The following is an 18,219-nucleotide window of genomic DNA, read 5'->3' as shown; positions in this document are numbered from 1 at the left end:
TGTGTGATCTATTGGTAATCCCCCGCACCTGCTGAGCTGCTGATGTCACAGATACAAAGCCCTTTGGAAACATTCTGCAATTTACGTGCATCACGAAGCAGAGCAAATAAACAGAAAAATGATATATGAGAAGGTGAATAATATATTTTGAAGATCAGTATTGTGCTTTTGAGCAAGGAAGTGCAATGACAAATGGAACAGAACTTATTAAGTACATTTACTCTAGAGAAATTAGGAACTATGGTGCAAAGAACAGATATAAAGGCCATACTGGATAATCACCTAAAGGTTCTTCCTACCCACATATGGTCACCTGCATTAGCATGCTTCGTATATATTTGTTCACAAGATTTTTTTTAAATTATTTATTCCCCAAATATGCAGGGCAAGCAAATGTTGCATCATAAAGACAATATCACCATGTTGGTTACAGCAAATTCAAGGGGCTGTAGACAACCAGACCTTCAAGGGTCAAAAACGGTCTCAATCGGAATTTACCTTTGGAATTAGGTATTAACAAACAAAAGTACAGAATAATTAGAGCACAGCATTGTACTACATTAGCTAAATGCCATCATCTTGCAGTACATGCAAGACATTCACTACTTTTAAAATTTCTCACCGTCCAGTTACTTCAAAATGTTTACTGTCCCCCTCAGAAAAGCCAATTAATTGAATGGCAGAGAGATTTTTACCTTTGAAACACTGCAGTGTTAATATTATTCACAGCATCATTTACACTGCCTAATAAAGAAAAATCATATTCTCATCTAGCTCTGGCTTACCATCTCTGAAGAAATTGAGACTGTTGATAATTTGATGAGAGTTAAGAAAACACTACTGCATTACTTTGTAAAAGAAAACAAAGGAAACTGCTTTGGAAACTTAGCTTAATCATATACATACAATAGATATTTTACGGACCAACAATGTGAAGCTTTATATATATAAATACAGAACTCGGTATTTTTTCTTCTATGCAGCTGATAGAGATGGCATAATTACATCAATGTGTATATTACGCATATATCTTCACATACTTACTGCAAAGCATGACCATGTTCTTATCTTTAGTTTATCATATGCTAAGAACATGCTCAGTCCTTCCATTATGAAAGTCTTTTCTATATACTAATCTTGTTTATTGGGCCTAGATTCTGTATTTAGCATTGTTATTGTATATTAGTTGCAGAGCTGCTGATATCCTGCTTTGTCTGTTAGAATTATGGAATAATTGCTGTAGCTGCCAATTTTGCTTTAGTCATGACTGAAAAGAATCTACCGACCAGTCCACTCACCCATTAACAAATAAATACATAACTAAATAAACTAACCTTTAAACTAAAAAAAGCATTTTCTGTGAGTTTGCCATTTGTAAGGCATGTAGCAATTTGCATCATTAATATAAATTACAAAGCGTCTACTGTGTGATGACGACACAATGAATGGGCGTTCTTCGTTGAAGGTCAGGCGTTAAGCCAGCAAGCCAGCATGTAAACTCTAACTATCATTAGCGGACGGACCGGACTGAGTTCTAACCGCTAACCCCAAAGAAGACACACACACACACACACACACATTATCACTAAACATCATGCAAAAACCCTTGATTTATTTTTTGCATATTACTAAAAGCTACACAGGTCATACTGGATAATCACCCATTGACTCTTACTAATTATTACAAAGCCAGAAGCATGCTTACTCAGAAGCATCTTCTATTTTAATTTTATTTTATTTAATCGTTATTAACCAGATACAATTATATATGCTTAAAATTCTATTTTACAGAGTAACCTAAAAGCTTCAATGTGGTTAAATTATTTGCAAACAGTCACAAGCCATGCAGCTTGAGGAGATGGGTTGACGACTCTAATCTTTATCGTGCAAGTTACAATTCATTACCTTAACTACTAAACCATTTCATTTCCATTTGCGTTCAATACTGCATTCCACGTTCCGGGCCATTTAGTATGTAGACAGCAGTTGTGGTTCACCGATCCAAGTGCACAATTCACCTTGTTTTTCCAGTTTCTTGCTTAAAGCTATAGGCACTGGGTCACATAACCTGAAATGCTCCTAGTAATATACCTAGTTAAAGAGACAGCAGTCAAGATTAAATGCAGATGTAACTCTGAAAATTATAATATGAAGTTGTGAATTAATTTGCATTATAACAAGGAAGATCATAAAAGTCTAAAGATACAAAAAATATGATAATAACCAAAAAAATCTTTGCAGAATGGCACCTTACAAACAGTACCTTAGGGCCATTTAAGAAAATGTAGTCATGTCACAAAGCAGTGAAGACAGACCTTTGTCCTAAAGGTGTGAGGCAATGCAGGTGGGGAGCTTCAAAAGTGGTTGTGAATGTTATAGAATTGTTTACACAGAATACCCTTCTAACGTCAGCTTTCAGCAAAGTTGCTGAAGACCTCTATTTTCTCCAAGAACTTTAAAGTGAGGGCATAAAGCCTTTTTTCAGAGTAAACCTTAAACATCTAGTACTCCCTATAACATCTTACCCTGTGTTTCTGCTGGAGGGCTGTATGCCTAAGTAGATTTATAGATCATACACTCCATGCTTTTATTTATTTTCATTACATGACTTTGGAAACTGGACAAGAAATATTAGGAACATCTTTCTAACTTGGGAGATCAATGCACATTGATCTAATTAGCTGACTTATCTAGAGTCATACAGTTTACTGGTAGTCTGCAGGATTCAAACAGGTACCTACAAAATAGAGATTGCTCAGAGTTCTTCGTCTAATCCTTTTTATTCACAGTTATAGTGTTAATGTAGAAGCTGACAGAATAAACCACAGTCCTATAACACACAAATTCCACTTGTTACTGAAACCATAACATTATACTTCAAGGCATGTTAAGATTAGTCCAGCATAAAATATGTTACCAACATCAGTGCCCCTGTCAAATGTTCATGTAACTTCATGACTGATCCATTGACTTTTATTATAAAAAAAACTTGTAGAAGACTAGCTGACACATGACCATTTTCTAAAAAATAGTGATTTATCTATTTATGAAACATGCACAGTTTATTAAAAGGAAGTCATTTAATAACAGCAATAAATCATAGAAGGGCAGACAATGTGGAATTTTAAACTCCATTAATAGGTGATAACACAAAATAAAAATGTCTCAGTATCTGTATTTCTCTGAAAACACCATTAAAATTGCATCTTGCTTATTATATTATTCAATGCCTCAATGCTGTTTAAAATAGTCTAAAAAGACTACAAATGCAGACACGCAACACTGATTTAGTGTAAAATCAGATGACATACCTAAGTAAATTAAATTACTAACCTTGCAATATCCATGTTACACAATGATGACAAGGCACTCGGTAATGTGTGTTATGCCTCAGTAATGATGTTACTTGGTTCATAGTTGATGGTTGTTGACTATAAGTCGCTCTCTTACTTTAGCAAGAAGGGTTTTATTCCCATCATACTGTCTAATGGACTTTGTTACTATTTAATAACTTCACACTTGTAATAACAGTGGTGCAGCAGTTAGCATTGTTGCCTCACAGCAAGAGGTTCTCCGGTTTGATTCTCTGCTGGGGTGCCTTCTGTGTAGAGTCTGCATGTTTTCCTTGTGTTCATGTGGGTTTCCTCCAGGTGCTCTAGTTTTCTCCCACATTCCCAAGACATGACGTAGGTGTATTGGACATTCTAAATTGGCCCTAGTTATATGTTCCTTCTGAGGAAGGTTGGGCTGGCAAATTGACACCATAAAACTCTACTGCGACTTCTTCTGCAGGCCACTGATCCATTGTGGTGACCCCTAATGGGAGCAGCCAGAAGACGAAGAAGAAGACACTTGTAATAACTCAATCGGTTTTGCCTATGAACTTCTTAAGTCAGATAATACATGGTGCTTTGATGACAACTGAAATACTGATATGATATTGTCACAAGTGGACAGAAAGTTAACAAATGTTATTTGCATTTCATTTTCAGAAGATATTTAAATAAGGCAACACCAGAATATGTACTATAGCTTGTCTGCTAATGGATCCTTATACCCTTTCTAATCTGTGAGCACATTCATTTGTTGCAAGCAAACACAATTATAGCAGTGGATGGGAGTGCATATTTTTAATGAGCTAATATCCTTTTGATTTTTGTATGCTAAACATTACTATTCAACCAGTGTCACACAGTACAACAAAAGTGCTGTAAATAATGGTATGGTTTAATCTCTGACGCATCAGTTGTATGAAGAATGACATTTTAGTTCATAGTATCATAGGATCATAGGAGGTTAATAGGCTGTTGGCCCCGAGGTCCTTATAAGCCTACCCAAGAGTTTAGCCCATGTTTAGACAAGTCAGCACCCAAAGCCCCTGTCCAGCAGGGACACAGGTAGAATACCAGGGGTGTATTTTCTGTTTCTCATCCAGGTTGCGCTTAAAAAGGGATAATGAGATACTCTCCTTGACGTGGCGCGGGAGTCAATTCCACAGATGGGGGAGTCTCTGTGACAGAAATCTGTCCCGCCAACAAGTCCTATTGATATCACAGACCAGGTTGAGGTCATACGTATGGGTTACTCGAGTGAAGCTTGACTTGTAAATATGCAGCAGTCCTATCAAGGTGGGGTCTGAGATGGCTTTGTATGCCAGACAGAGGTCACCTCTGAGAAGTCTGTATGAAACTGAGTAGAGGGACATGGCTTTTAGCCTATCTGTGTAGAGTAGATGTTTGAGGCCCTGGATTCTCCTGGTGAGGAACATTTGTGATCTTTTCAGCTACTGCATGTGCTTTGCAAGGTACATGCCGAAGGGTGGCATTGTACTCAATAATTGGCCTTATAAGGGAAGAATATAGGGATGTTATGACTCCTTTGTCCCTGGATGAGACACCATTATTTATGGGGTGTGCCATGTAGAAAGCTTTCCATACAGCGGAAGCAACATGGTAGTCAAATGTCTGGTTGCTATCAACCTGGGTGCCCAAATCCCTCACTACTGATTGTGTACATAGGACATTATTATTGTTGTTGTGTCTTTCAGCTTTTCCCAGTTAGGGGTCGCCACAGTGGAACTCCGGACTGCTAATGATTGGCAGTTGATTTTTATGTGCTGAGTTGCCAGCCCTGACGCACAACCTTCAACGAAGGTATGCCCATTCAAGCATGTCTCCACGCAGAAGACGTTCTAGCTGAGAGTCGAACCGGACAGCATCTAACGGTGAGGCGACAATGCTACCGCAGCACCACCACCGTGGACTGTACTTAGGACATTATTATTAATGTGATAATATGCGGGGATGTCACTCTCCCCAAAGGGGATGATGATGCATTTTTTGGCATTCAGCTTGAGGCCACGTTTCTGGCATCAGTCATTTGTTTGGGTGAGGCCCTCTTGGAGGACATCCACATCACTTGGGGAATTAATGACCATGCCCAGCTTGCAGTCATCTGCAAACTTGGTCAGCCATAGCCCACTGGTTTTGGCCTGCACCTCAGAGAAGTATATCCCGAATAACAGAAGCCCCAAGACTGATCCCTGGGTACGCTGCTCATTACGGGTCTACTGCTTGAGGTGACTTCCCCTATTTTGATAAGGTGGGTTCTATCAGTGAGCCAGTTTACTACCTATCTGGTAACATATGCATCAATGCCTAGGTGAGAGAGTTTATCTATTATTCCTTAGTGGGGAATAGTGTTGAAGGCTTTGGCCAGGTCAAGGTAGGCAGTGTGCACCATCTTCTCCTCGTCCATGGCTTAGCTGACTGTCTCAACAGAGTCAACCATATTTAACAGAAATGACCTCCCCTTGACAAAGCCAAACTGTGTGGGGTTGAGTGTTTGGAGGTTGCTGATGTCCCGTTAATGAGGTCCATGATAATCCATCCCATGATCTTGAAGACCAGGCTAGTTAGGCTGATGGGTCTATAATTTACCAGATCAATAGACACTCCACCTTTGTGTAAAGGGATGACAGTGGCTGTCTTCCACTCAGCTGGAACAAAGCCAGTACTCAGGCTTTGGTTGAATAGGGTGCCTAATGCTGCTGCAACTTTATGTAGGATGCAGCCTGGGATGTTATCGGGTCCCATGAAAACTGTATTTTTTGCCTTTGAGAGGGCAGTGATGACCTGTTCCTTAGAGATAAGGGGTGGGGGGAAGGTACTGGGGATGTCCTGATTTACTGATGGGGGTACAGAGGGGAGAAGTTTTCACCGAGTCTGTTAGCCAGTAGATTGGCTATGTCTACAGCATTTGTGTATGTGATGTCCTTGACCACCAGTTCTGAACAGATCTGGGTGCTTCCTTTGAGATTGCAGACATATCTGAAGAAGGCCTTATGAGTATCTATAGTAGATGTGGCCAATTTGGACTTGAAGTTGGCTTTAGAGGATTTCACTAGTGCTCTTATTTGCTTGTTCAGGCTAAGGAGAGATTGCTTCCAACTGAGCACCTCCTGCTTCTTAGACCTGGACAGCATTTTTTCCTTTTTTATATAGTTTATTTATTGTAGATGTCCACCAGACAGGTTTACTCTTCCTTGCAAAGGATAATTTTGTCCTGTCAGGTATTCCTGATGCCATGCATCTATATAAATGCTTGTATAGTACTTTGGTGTAAATTTGGACATTGGTGCCAGTTCCTACAGAGGGAGAGGGGGCTGTGAAGATGTTTATACCATCCCTCAGGAGGTTTTAATCAGCTTTGAAGAAGTTTTTTTGTTTGACCCTAGCTAGAGGGGGGTCAGGGAGATGGTGACTTCGAAAGTGACCACTTTATGGTTGGATCTTACCTAGAAGGATGATACTGTAGGGGTGCTCCACTGGTTACTCGTGTTGGTTATTATCAAGTCCAAGATATTATCATCTCTTGTGAGGGTATTGACTAGCTGTTCCAAGGCATTTTCATTGATAAACTTGAGGAATCTTTGGGCATTTGTGTTCTGGCATGAGTAGTTTTTCCAGTCTATGGTTGGGTAATTAAAGTCACCCAGGATCAGGGTAAAGGGTTTAATCTTTATAGATTTGAAGAGGTCCAGATAGGTGGAGTGGGCATCTTGAGTCAAATTTGAGACCCTGTAGCTAGCTATAATTTGAACAGGGGTCTTGTCAGCAGTTAACTGCACCTGGAGTGTCTCCTATGTATCGTACTGTTTGATGAGCCTGGAGGTATGTGTCTTTAATATATATTGAAACTCCACCTTCTTTGGCCTTGCTTCCCACAGTTTGAGGTCTGAATGTATGATAGGATGAGTAACCAGGTAGGAATCCGGTGGTCTCCGCAGTTTTGAACCAGGTTTCTGTGACTGCACAAATGTCAGCATCTTCCAGGGTTAAGAATACTTACAATGAGTGCAGTTTCATGTTAAGACTTCTAGCATTTAGCAGCATGACCTTTAATTTGCATTTTGTTAAAATTTTTATGTTGGTAGTATCAACCTCATGACTTTTCCTAAAAATAAAAGCACTATGGGAGAGGCAAGGGCCTTTGACAGAAGCCTGAAGCCCAAGTGAGACAGATGTAGGCCATCTCTAGCAAAGCATCATAGTCTGTCAATCATATCTTCCCAGGCTGTCAGGTACTGTAACCCCTTGGAATGACACCAGAAACTAAGCCAATTGTTAAAGTCAATCATTTTCTGTTTGTATTGAGGCATCTGGGTGACGAAGACACTTGCAATAACTTACTTTCTTAGTTATTCTTCGGTCACTAATTGAGCATTGCTCATAGTTCTAATCTTACTACACAGAAGGCACTGCACTCTCATGAGAGATATAGCAAAAAGCAATGAAAAACATATGATGGATGTATTTTAATGTGAAAATACTGCAGTGTTCATTCATTGATAAGTCATGCAAAGTGCAAATGTTGTACTTAGCTTAACATCTGAATAAGCAAAATACATTCCATAGAGGTTGCTTGTAAATGGAATAAATCATATACATTAAGGTACCCAAAAGTTCTACAAATACATTTTCTATACATTCTCAGCAAACCGTAGTTATTCTTCTGTGACTAATTGTAATACAAGATCAGACGGCATTACAACAGTCAAATTTAACACAGAATCTGTATCAGGGACACCAAATGTTTATGGAGTGCAATGCGTTCAGTGGAAGGAAGGGAAGAAGTTAATACGGAATAAACTCAGTCGATACTACCAACTGGGCAAGAGATTTAGCTCAAAAATGTCACTTCAGTCAGAAATGAAAGTTGCCCATGGCCATGTCTTTATAAGTAAATTTGCTTCAAACATCAGATTCCAGGATCTCAGTTTAAATTCAGGTTGCTGCAAGGTAAATGTTCACAGTCTGTTCCCATATATGTAGACATTATAATTTTTTTCCACAAACAGAAGTGACCATTAACCGCAGCTCGTCTGTGTGTCTCCTTATTTATCATAGTGCAATACCATGGTAAAGAACAAATCAAGACAAATAGAAAAATGCATATGGGGAAAAGAGATCTGCCCCAGTTTGACTTCACCCAAGAGACATTCCTGGCCCATTTCAGAGAAAATTATTTTTCCATGGTAGTTTAACCACTGAATGCTACAGGCTGCATTATAGGTCAGCCATCTGTGTGCTCTGTCTACCCTAGGCACAATAATAGCTTCTGTGGATATATTTAGTGGAATGAAGTGTCACTGTAGTATACCATGAAAACACCAAATATGGATAATGCGTATTTAGTAGCTGTCATTATACAACGGAGGCTGTTCACAATTCCATAATATGAACTTAACTGGCCAGCCAGTCAGTGTCCCTTGTAAATTTCACAGTTCTTAACAGTATGCAAACTCCTTGGATTCATTTTTTTAAAAATAGTTACTCTTCATTTTATCTGTCTCACAATATCTTGGACATTCTTACTAATGAATGGTTATCACTAATTCCAAATAAGATGGCACCTGTTTCCTCATTATTCCCCAATAATTATTTTGTATAGGTCAGACCCAGAACTTTCTCAAATTATAAGTCATGAATGTCAATATACTTCTCACATTCCATAATTACATGAGGAAGGGCTACTCAAGTAGCTAGGCAACACAGACAAAGTGAAATTCTCAAACTCCTCTCAAGTGCCTTCATCATAATATTGTTTTTATAGTCTCTGGATTTATGTTTCATAGACTAACTGATTCTGTTTTATCATTAACTTATATTTTCAAGATTTCCCTGATAGCCTATAATGTAGTATATTTACATCTTGTTAAGAGTTCCAGAGCTCTCATTTTCTACAACTTTAGGGTTAATTTATTTAAATATGGAAAATACCTTGAATATAATGCTAGATTTTCAAGAAGTTCAAATAATTCAACACATATTCATTTAGAGCTTTATTTATTATTTTTTTGTGGGAGAAATATATTCACTCATGCTTTACAACTTTTTTCTTGCAAAGCAACTTCTAGTAAGTCACTTGAAGGCAAATGTTTAAGTCAAATCTAATGTCTGGCTAAGTGTAGTATTAACAAAAATTGCTTTTTCATTTTTCAATTTAAATTCATGACTTAAATAAAGAGAAATAAATTATTTTACTGGCAGAAAAGCTAAAAAATATCTTTCAATAATGTGGATATGTTCTTGTAAAATAAGACATTATATATATGTATATGAATTCACTTGGGAATCTTGAAATACTAAAATATCGAATTTCAGTATCTCAAGACCAAAGTATCAAATCTACAGTTGTGCGAATGTTGAGAATATCGAATACGGAAATGTCAAACGTGTGGTGATGGCGCATTTGGTAAGTGTAATGTGTTTCAAGGGTTTTGGGAAGGGTTTGTGTGTGTGTGTGTGAGTGTGTTGAGGAGTTTTAGATGTGGGTTAGGGTAGGTAGGTAAGAGTATGAGTGTGTAAGTGTTGAAAGTGGTTGGGTTTGTATGTATGTGATGTGTGTTTGTGTAAGGGGGTGTAGAATGTGTGGAAGTGGGTTTGCTGTCTTCCTTTTTTTGTGGGACCTCTGAGTTAGTATATATAAGTATGGGGGGGTGGGGGTGCAGGGGGGCTTGTCCCCCTGTTTTTATCAAGGGTGTGTGTGTGTGTGTGTGTGTGTGTGTGTGTGTGTGTGTGTGTGTGTTAGTTTTGTTGTGTTCATGTGTGCTGGTTTGGTTTGTTGTAGTGTTGGTGGGTAGTTGTATTTGTGTTCGTGTGGTGTAGTGTTTTGTTTATGTTACATTTGTGGTTTTAAATTTGGCGGTTTTGATGTTTCGGGTTTGTGATTTTTCGGCTTTATAGTCTCAAGATACTGAAATTTGATATTTCAGTATTTCGAGATTATAAAGTGAATATATATATATATATATATATATATATATATATATATATATATACTTATACACACACATGCACACTCCCACACACTCATATGTGTGTGTATGTGTATTATGACATATTAGGGCATGATGACATGCAAAAACATCAACACACATTACGCTGAGAGCACCCTCACCGAAAATTAAAATTTCCAAAACAAAACTAAGTAATAACAGATATAAATATTCTCCTTTTCCAATCTATGAAAAAAAAAACTGTAAACTTTCGGACACACCTATAAATCATATGCGTTAACCCTAACCCTATCCATGCCCCTAGCACCAGTTCTACACATTGCATTACTAAAACATCAATTCTACACATTACATTACTAAACCTCCTTTGCCATAACAATGCCACTAAATAAGACACACTGGCACAGTTCACACACAATACAAAATCTGTCTCTCCCCTTCACAAATCTTTACTCTAAAGTTAACCCATGAACACTTACACATATTCTCATGCTCAATTACCACTGCTGCACATACATTTCCTCACAAGAATGTTTAATCTTGCTAATTTAAGTAACTCCAAGACTCAGTCCCCAATAAACTCAATGAGCTGTAACATCAAAAACAGCTGTCAACATTTTTTGTTAACCAAGTAAGCCCACCGATGAAAATCCTAAAGCAGTATTCAGTTACACGATTTGCTCATACCCATACAGATATTTATAGTTCTCTATCTGATCTATTTGATGGCTGACAATATGAATTCTATAGTCCTGTTTTCTTCTCCTTTTTACTAACTACTTTAAGATTACTTTACAGATTTGTAAATCAAACCTTGCCATTGTTTTTCTCAAAATTATTTAGTTGTTCTTTCATGCCATGAGCTGTTAGAGACAATATTACTGAGTCATCCACATAAACACTGGACACTTTCTTGACTTTGGTAGATCTGTATTGATTTCAGATATGCACCTAATGGCTTCATTGATCTAAAACATGAATAATGAGTGAAGAAACCTTCATCCCTGTATCATTCCTTTCTCAAAGGGAAGGACCTCGATGTGATACTCTTTTGATATGATTTGGACTGAAACCCAGTTACTTTTATGAAGTACCCTTGCTATATTTATTAGATTCATAAACCATCCCATTTCAGGCACTGCGTACCAAAGTCAGACTCTCTACATTATCAAAAGCTACTTCTAAGTTAATTTATTTATTTTATTTATTTATCTTTTGTTGGCTGGGTTAGTCCCACTGTGCTAGTGGTTTCTGTTCGGGGGAGACCCAAGTTGGTATTTATGCAACTAGCGGAAATTTGGCCAGGGCATTGTGGTACTTCCATTATTTGTTAGGAGAGTGCATGTTCATAGGTTCATAGGTTGGTACTAGGCTATCGGCCCTAGGGCATATACAAGCCAGACCATAACAATTCCCTGGATATTTCTTCCGACAATATTTACTTCCCTGGATGACTGACATGATCCCCGGGGTGAATTTCCTATCTCCCATCCAATCATCAAGGTTCCTTTTGGAGCGGGCCAAGGAGGCGCTCTGCTTGACATGTATGGGCAGTCTATTCCAGAGTATGGGGAGTCTCTGGGTCAGGAACCTATCCCTCCAGCATGTTTTGTTCATTGTGATGATAAGGCTTAGATCCCTGGAGCATGTGGCTCTGAGGGATTGGAATTTCTTTAAGTGGAGCATGTCCAACAGCTCAGGGTTTTACATGGCCTTGTATGTTAAGCAGAGATCACCTCTCAGTAGATGATATGCCACAGAGTATAGCTGGAGTTTTTTTAGACGGTCAGCATATGGCATCTGCTTTAGGCCTGTGATTCTTTTAGTGAGGCATTTCTGCAGCCTTCCCAGCTGTAGCAGATGTCTTGTGAGGTGCATATCAAATGGGGCATTATACTCTATAATGGTTCTAATGAGGGATGAGTACAGTGGGACAATTACCTCCTTTTTCCTAAATGAAAAGCCCTTAGTGATGAGGTGTGCCACATAGAAGGATTTCCTGACTGTTGTGGCGATGTGGTTATCGAAGGCGAGACCACTGTCCAACTGTGTCCCTAAGTCTCTCATCACACTTTCAGTGTTTATTGTACTGCCACCTATGTGGTAATTCATGGCTGCATGTTTTTTCCCCAAAGGGGATAACTATACATTTCCTAGCATTAAGCTTGAGCCCATGGCTCTGGCACCAAGCATCTGTTTCTGTAAGGCCCTTTTGTAGAATATCCACATCATTTGGGGATTCAATAATGGCTCCCAGTTTGCAGTCATCTGCAAACATTTTTAGCCAGAGTCCCTTAGTATTGGCTAGTACTTCAGAGAAGTAGATGCTAAACAAGAGCGGTCCCAGGACTGAACCCTGAAGTACTCCACTTGTCACCTGTCTGGATTTGGAATTGGCTACTTTTAAAGTCTGGGTTCTGTCAGTAAGCCAGTTGGCAACCCATAGAGTGATGTAGGGATTTCTGCCCAGCTTAGTAAGTTTATCTATGATTCCAGAGTGGGGGGTGGTGTCAAAGGCCTTGGCTAGGTCCAGATAGGCTGTGTGGACTGCCTTACCCATGTCTGCAGCTCTGGAGACTGATTCAAAGAAGTCAATCAGGTTCAGGAGACAAGATCGGGCCTTCACAAACCCAAACTGGGTGGGGTCCAGTGTTTGAAGGTTGCCAATGTCTTTGTTTATAATTCCATGATAATGCATTCCATGCCCTTGCAGATCAGGCTCTTCAGACTGATGGAACAGTAGTTCCCAGGATCCAAGGTGGATCCCCCCTTGTGGAGTGGGATAAATGTAGCTGTGCACCACTCAGTGGACATGAAGCCTGAGGTGAGGCTATAATTAAACATGATACTTAGGTGAGGTGCCAGTTCATTTTGTAGTTCATGTTGGGTTGGGAGGGTGGCCTAATGGTTAAGGTGTTTGCCTCACAAACACAAGGTGCAGGGTTTGAGTCTCACAAGGGATAATTGGCTAGGCTTAAAATGGCTCACAAGAGCAGTTAGCTTAGTACTAATCTATGAACCTATGAACCTATGTAGTACACAACCTAGGATGTCATCTGGTCCCATGGATGCTGTATTCTTAGCTTTGGAGAGTGCAGTTTCTACCTGTGTGGCCATGATTACTGGAATTTGGCAATCTTTTGGTATTGAGATGGACCCTTTAGGGGGTGAGAGGGGAGTGAAGTTGGCACTAAATCGATCTGCCAGGATATTGGCAATATCCTTGGGATCAGTATATTTAATGTCATTCTGTTGTAGCTCAGAGCAGATCTGAGCATTGCCATTTAGATTCTTGACATAACTATAGAATGCCTTGTGGTTGTCTTTGGAATCTTTGGCAATTTTATTTTCATAACTAGCTTTTGAAGATTTTATGAGGGATCTCCGCTTTTTACTGAGGCTGGTAAGGGATTTTTTTGCATCCTGGTATTTTCCTCTTTTCTGGAACAGTTTCTTCCTTCTGTTTGTATAGTTTGTTTATAGCAGGGGATTACCAGATTGGCTTCCTCTTTTTGGAGGAAAGCATCTTGGTTCTATTTAGGATGGCACGATTCATGCATGAGTGGATGTGCTCGTACAGTGCCTTAGTGTAGGATTCAGCAGTCGAACTTTCAGATCCCGTCTGCATGGTTGTCATGAAGTTTGTCACTTCTGACTTGAGTAGCAAGAAGTTGGCTTTGGAGAAGTTTTTTATGGAAATTTCCTTACTGAAGGGTGGGGTGGGAACTGTATGTCAAGGGTGATTTGCTTAAGGTCAGACCTGACCAATGCGGGGGTGACCACTGGTGTGGAGCATCTATCTCCTATGTTGGTAATGACCAGGTCTAGGATATTGGAGCCCCTGGTTGGACAATGGATTAGTTGGTCCAGGGTGTTGTAATTTATGAATTCCAAGAACTGTTGGGAAAAGGTGTTGGTACCCGAGTAGTTTTCCCAGTTAATGGCAGGGTAGTTGAAATCACCCAGTATTAGGGTGTTTACTTGTATCTTAATATTTTCCAGTATGTTTAGAAAGGTGTAGTGAGAATCTTGGGGTATGGTGGGGGATCTGCAGCAAGCTACAATTTGGATTGCAGTCTTACCTAGTGTTAGTTGAACCTGGAGAATTTCAGATGCATTGTGTTGGGCAACTAGCCTGGAGGTGTGAATATCCTTGGTGAATATGGACACTCCTCCATTTTTTGTGTTTTGGTCTTGGTTTGGTGGCTGAAAAGTGTGGTAAGAGTTGTAGCCTGGTATTGCAGGGGTGCTGTCTGGAGCCTTGAACCAGGTCTCAGTTACTGCACAGATATCGATGTTCTCCATTTTTAGGAGTGCCTCAAGAGAGTGCATTTTGAGATTTAGATTTCTAGCATTGAGTAGCATTACCTTTAGCTTTTGCATTCTTGCATCTGTTACGGTGGTGGTTTTGCCCTTTGAATCTTGCCTAAAAAAGGCACTATAGGGGTGGCAAGAGCCTTAGCCAGTAACCTGAATCCCAGCGGCGACAGGTGCAGACCATCTCTGGCAAAGCATTGTGGTCTGTCGATCATGTCATCCCAGGCAGACAGATACTGGATCTCCTTTGAATAATACCAGAAGCTTAGCCAATTGTTGAAGTCAATCATTTTGTTCTTATACTGTGGTATCATTCTGGGCGAAGGCAGGATGCTACTCAGGGCTAGGGTCATACCTGCCTGGGCCACATGATCCAAGAGCTCTTCCATGTCTCTTTTCATGCAGCCCAGGGAAGAACGTCTCAAGTCATTCACTTCAACATGGACAATGACAGAGTCATATTTGTACTTGGTGTGGAGTGACTTGAGTGCATGCATTATGTGGCAGATCCTGGCATCCGAAAGGCAGCTGACTGTAATTTTCTCCTTGTTCAGCCTGGTGAGTGGGACATCAGTGTGCCTGACTATAAAGTCACCTATGACTAAAGTGTTGGGTACGTTGTCTTGCCTTAGGGGATGTTGTTGGGTGGCACACTGGTGTTGTGAGCTATGTATCACTTTGGTTGTGACTGGTGTTTGTTTGCGTTTCCACTTCAGAAGTTCTTGTTGCTTGGGCAGGTTAATGTTAAGAGGCAACAGCTTTTATTCTTAGTCATAAAGAGAAATTTCGTGACATTATTTTTTAGACTGGTTCTGTTCTGAAAAGTTCTTTGGGGGAGTATAAGAAGAAAAAGAACTGTGATCCATGTAATTCTGCTGTGGTAAAAGCATTTTACAAAGAAACAAAAAAGAAAATACATGACCAATTTCAAAACTGAAGTTGAAAAAGCGACTTTAAAGAGACATGTAAACAAACTTTGTAAAGAAGTTATGGACATTAGCAAAATCTATGACGAAAGAGGATTATGGACTGGGACTGTCATATTGTACTTAAAATAGAGAAAAAATGTTCCTATCCTTAGTATGATAAATGTAAAGGGTAACAGAGGTGTTGTAAAATATTAGGGACAAGCCAAAACATAACGTTTTGTTTTTCCTGTGGAACAGATGATCATTTGATAAGTAGCTGTAATAAGAGTAAATATTATATTTGTGGGGAAACAGATCATGGTTTAAAAATGTGTGAGCTGAAATGTTATAAATGTAACAAAATTGATCATTTCTGGATTGATTATAATCTAGAGAAGAAGAATAAAGAAGAAAATATAAGGACAGAGGACAGTATACAAAGAAAACAAACAGTCCCAATAAAAGTTAAAGATGAAGTAGGGAAATAAGATCAGGGTAAAAATAAAGATAAGGATAAAAAGAAAAATGAAATAGAAGATACTATGGAAGAAGGTTCCAAATATGTGATGATGAAGATACAAACTGGTAAATAAAATACATTGGCAAAAGTGTAAGACACAGAAAAAGAAAGTTTACAAGGATAAGAGTAAGAGAGAAAAAGAAAGGAAATTGACAATGCAACTGAGATAAATACTTCAAATTTACACAATTTCTGGCAAGCTACGAATGGATGTAATGACAGCTTTAGAGTGGTTTCAGTAAATGTAAATATTATCAAAAATATAAGCAGATGAGTGTTGTTGATGCAATAATACTGGAAGCTGTTAGATTTTTGACACAAGAAGAGAGATTACAAACAAAGAAACTTTGGTGACGAGATACAATATAGAACCTAGGAAAGGAAGTATATTAAGGCATAGCTGTACTTTGTAGAAAGTCAGTGAAAATATTGAACATCGCATTGGCAAAGATGGGAAGATTAACCACTGTAGATCTTAGATGGTATAATTAGGTATATAGAAGTATAGGGGTCTATATTATATGCTCGGTTTAAAACTTTGACTCTCATATGATCAACACCATATGAGCGAAGTTTTAAAACATCGAACAAATAATAAAAAATTTTAAAAAAGAAAAAAAAATTTACCTGAACGCTCTGGGCAGGGGGGCAAGCCCCCCTGCACCCCCCACATCCCCCACTACTTAAATAGACCAACTCCCAGATCGCACTACATTGAAGTAAAGGGATATATTCCCTATGGTGATCTCCGCTGAAACTTGCGAGCTTTCAAAAGTTTGTTCATATGATGTCGACCATATGAGGCTCGAACTTTTGAATGTTCGAGATTTCTAATGGAACCCGAATTATAGCATTGTATGCCCATGTTTCAAGTAAATAATGGGAACATGTATTTCATACACTTTTAAATTATATTGTATTTACTATGTCTATAATATTAATGGGAGATTTTAACTGTGATTTAAGAGGAAAGAGAAGAAGAGAGTAAATGATGTTAACACATTTTGATATAAAATGTGACAATTTAAGGATTTGGAATAATAATTTGTGGACATATAGTCAAGGTATTTATAAGATGAAAACAGATTATTTTTATTATGTTACCAGATTTAAATATAACTAAGAGAGAGACAATTATAATGGGCTTTTCAGATCACTCAGCCATACAGATAGAAATACAAGAAAATAAGGATTATATCAGACTGGGAAAATAAATGAAAAGAATAAATGAGAAATTATGGGATGAAAATGGGAAAAAAGTATGTGTTTATGGAAAGATCCCATTTCCACTAGAGTGTGTTATAAAAACTGGTCTGAGTGGTAGCTATCATTGAAAGAAAAATATAAAAAAATGTTTTTTTTAATGGCATTCAGATGTAAGAAAAGTGGAAAAATAAATTATAAAACAATGTGTATGGATGCTTTGAAGGATTTGAAAAGGAACAATAGAGAATATTATGTCATAGAATGGAGAATTAATTAATAGAATCAAGAGGAAAGTATAGAATTATTATTTAAGGAATATATATTTTTACAATTTAAAAAGATAGCTTAACTGAGTAACATACTAGTATAATCAGAGAAATGAAAGATGATATAGGAGAGATAAGAAGATCTCAGAAACAAATTATGAATATCATAATAAACCGTGCAAAGAAAATGTTTTGAAATAGAAAGAAAACACAAAAAAGTCATGAAAAAATTGTCAAAACAAGAAAATGAAGAATTGGAAAATGAGATTTCATTATATGAATTAGATAAGGTACTTAGACAAATCAATGTATAATCAGCTTCACTATCATATGGAATAGGATACCAATTTTACAAGAAATTTAAGGATTGGCAGGAAAAATACTTCTTAAAATTTATGAATGATTAGTTAAATGAAGGTTTTACATATAAAGATTTATGCAGTGGTATACTTAAATTTGTATGGAAAAAGAAGATAATTTTGAAAACTGGAGACCTATAGTATTCAACAATACAGATTATATGATTTTCATAAAAATAATTCGGAAGAAAACTGCAATTAAAATGAAAATTATTATGGAAGATAACATATATAGTTTAAAGGGAAAAGGATGTCAGGAGTTATTATTATTCAATTAAGGGAAATTGTGGATGATATTATAAACAGAACTTATGAGACCAAGATCATGATAGCAGATTTAAAT

The sequence above is a fragment of the Protopterus annectens genome, chromosome 1.part0 (genome assembly GCF_019279795.1).
Source record: "Protopterus annectens isolate FY-2018-M chromosome 1.part0, PAN1.0, whole genome shotgun sequence".
Lineage (NCBI taxonomy): Eukaryota > Metazoa > Chordata > Ceratodontiformes > Protopteridae > Protopterus > Protopterus annectens.
The sequence above is the reverse complement of the archived record's forward strand: the minus strand, read 5'-3'. Positions refer to the sequence as shown.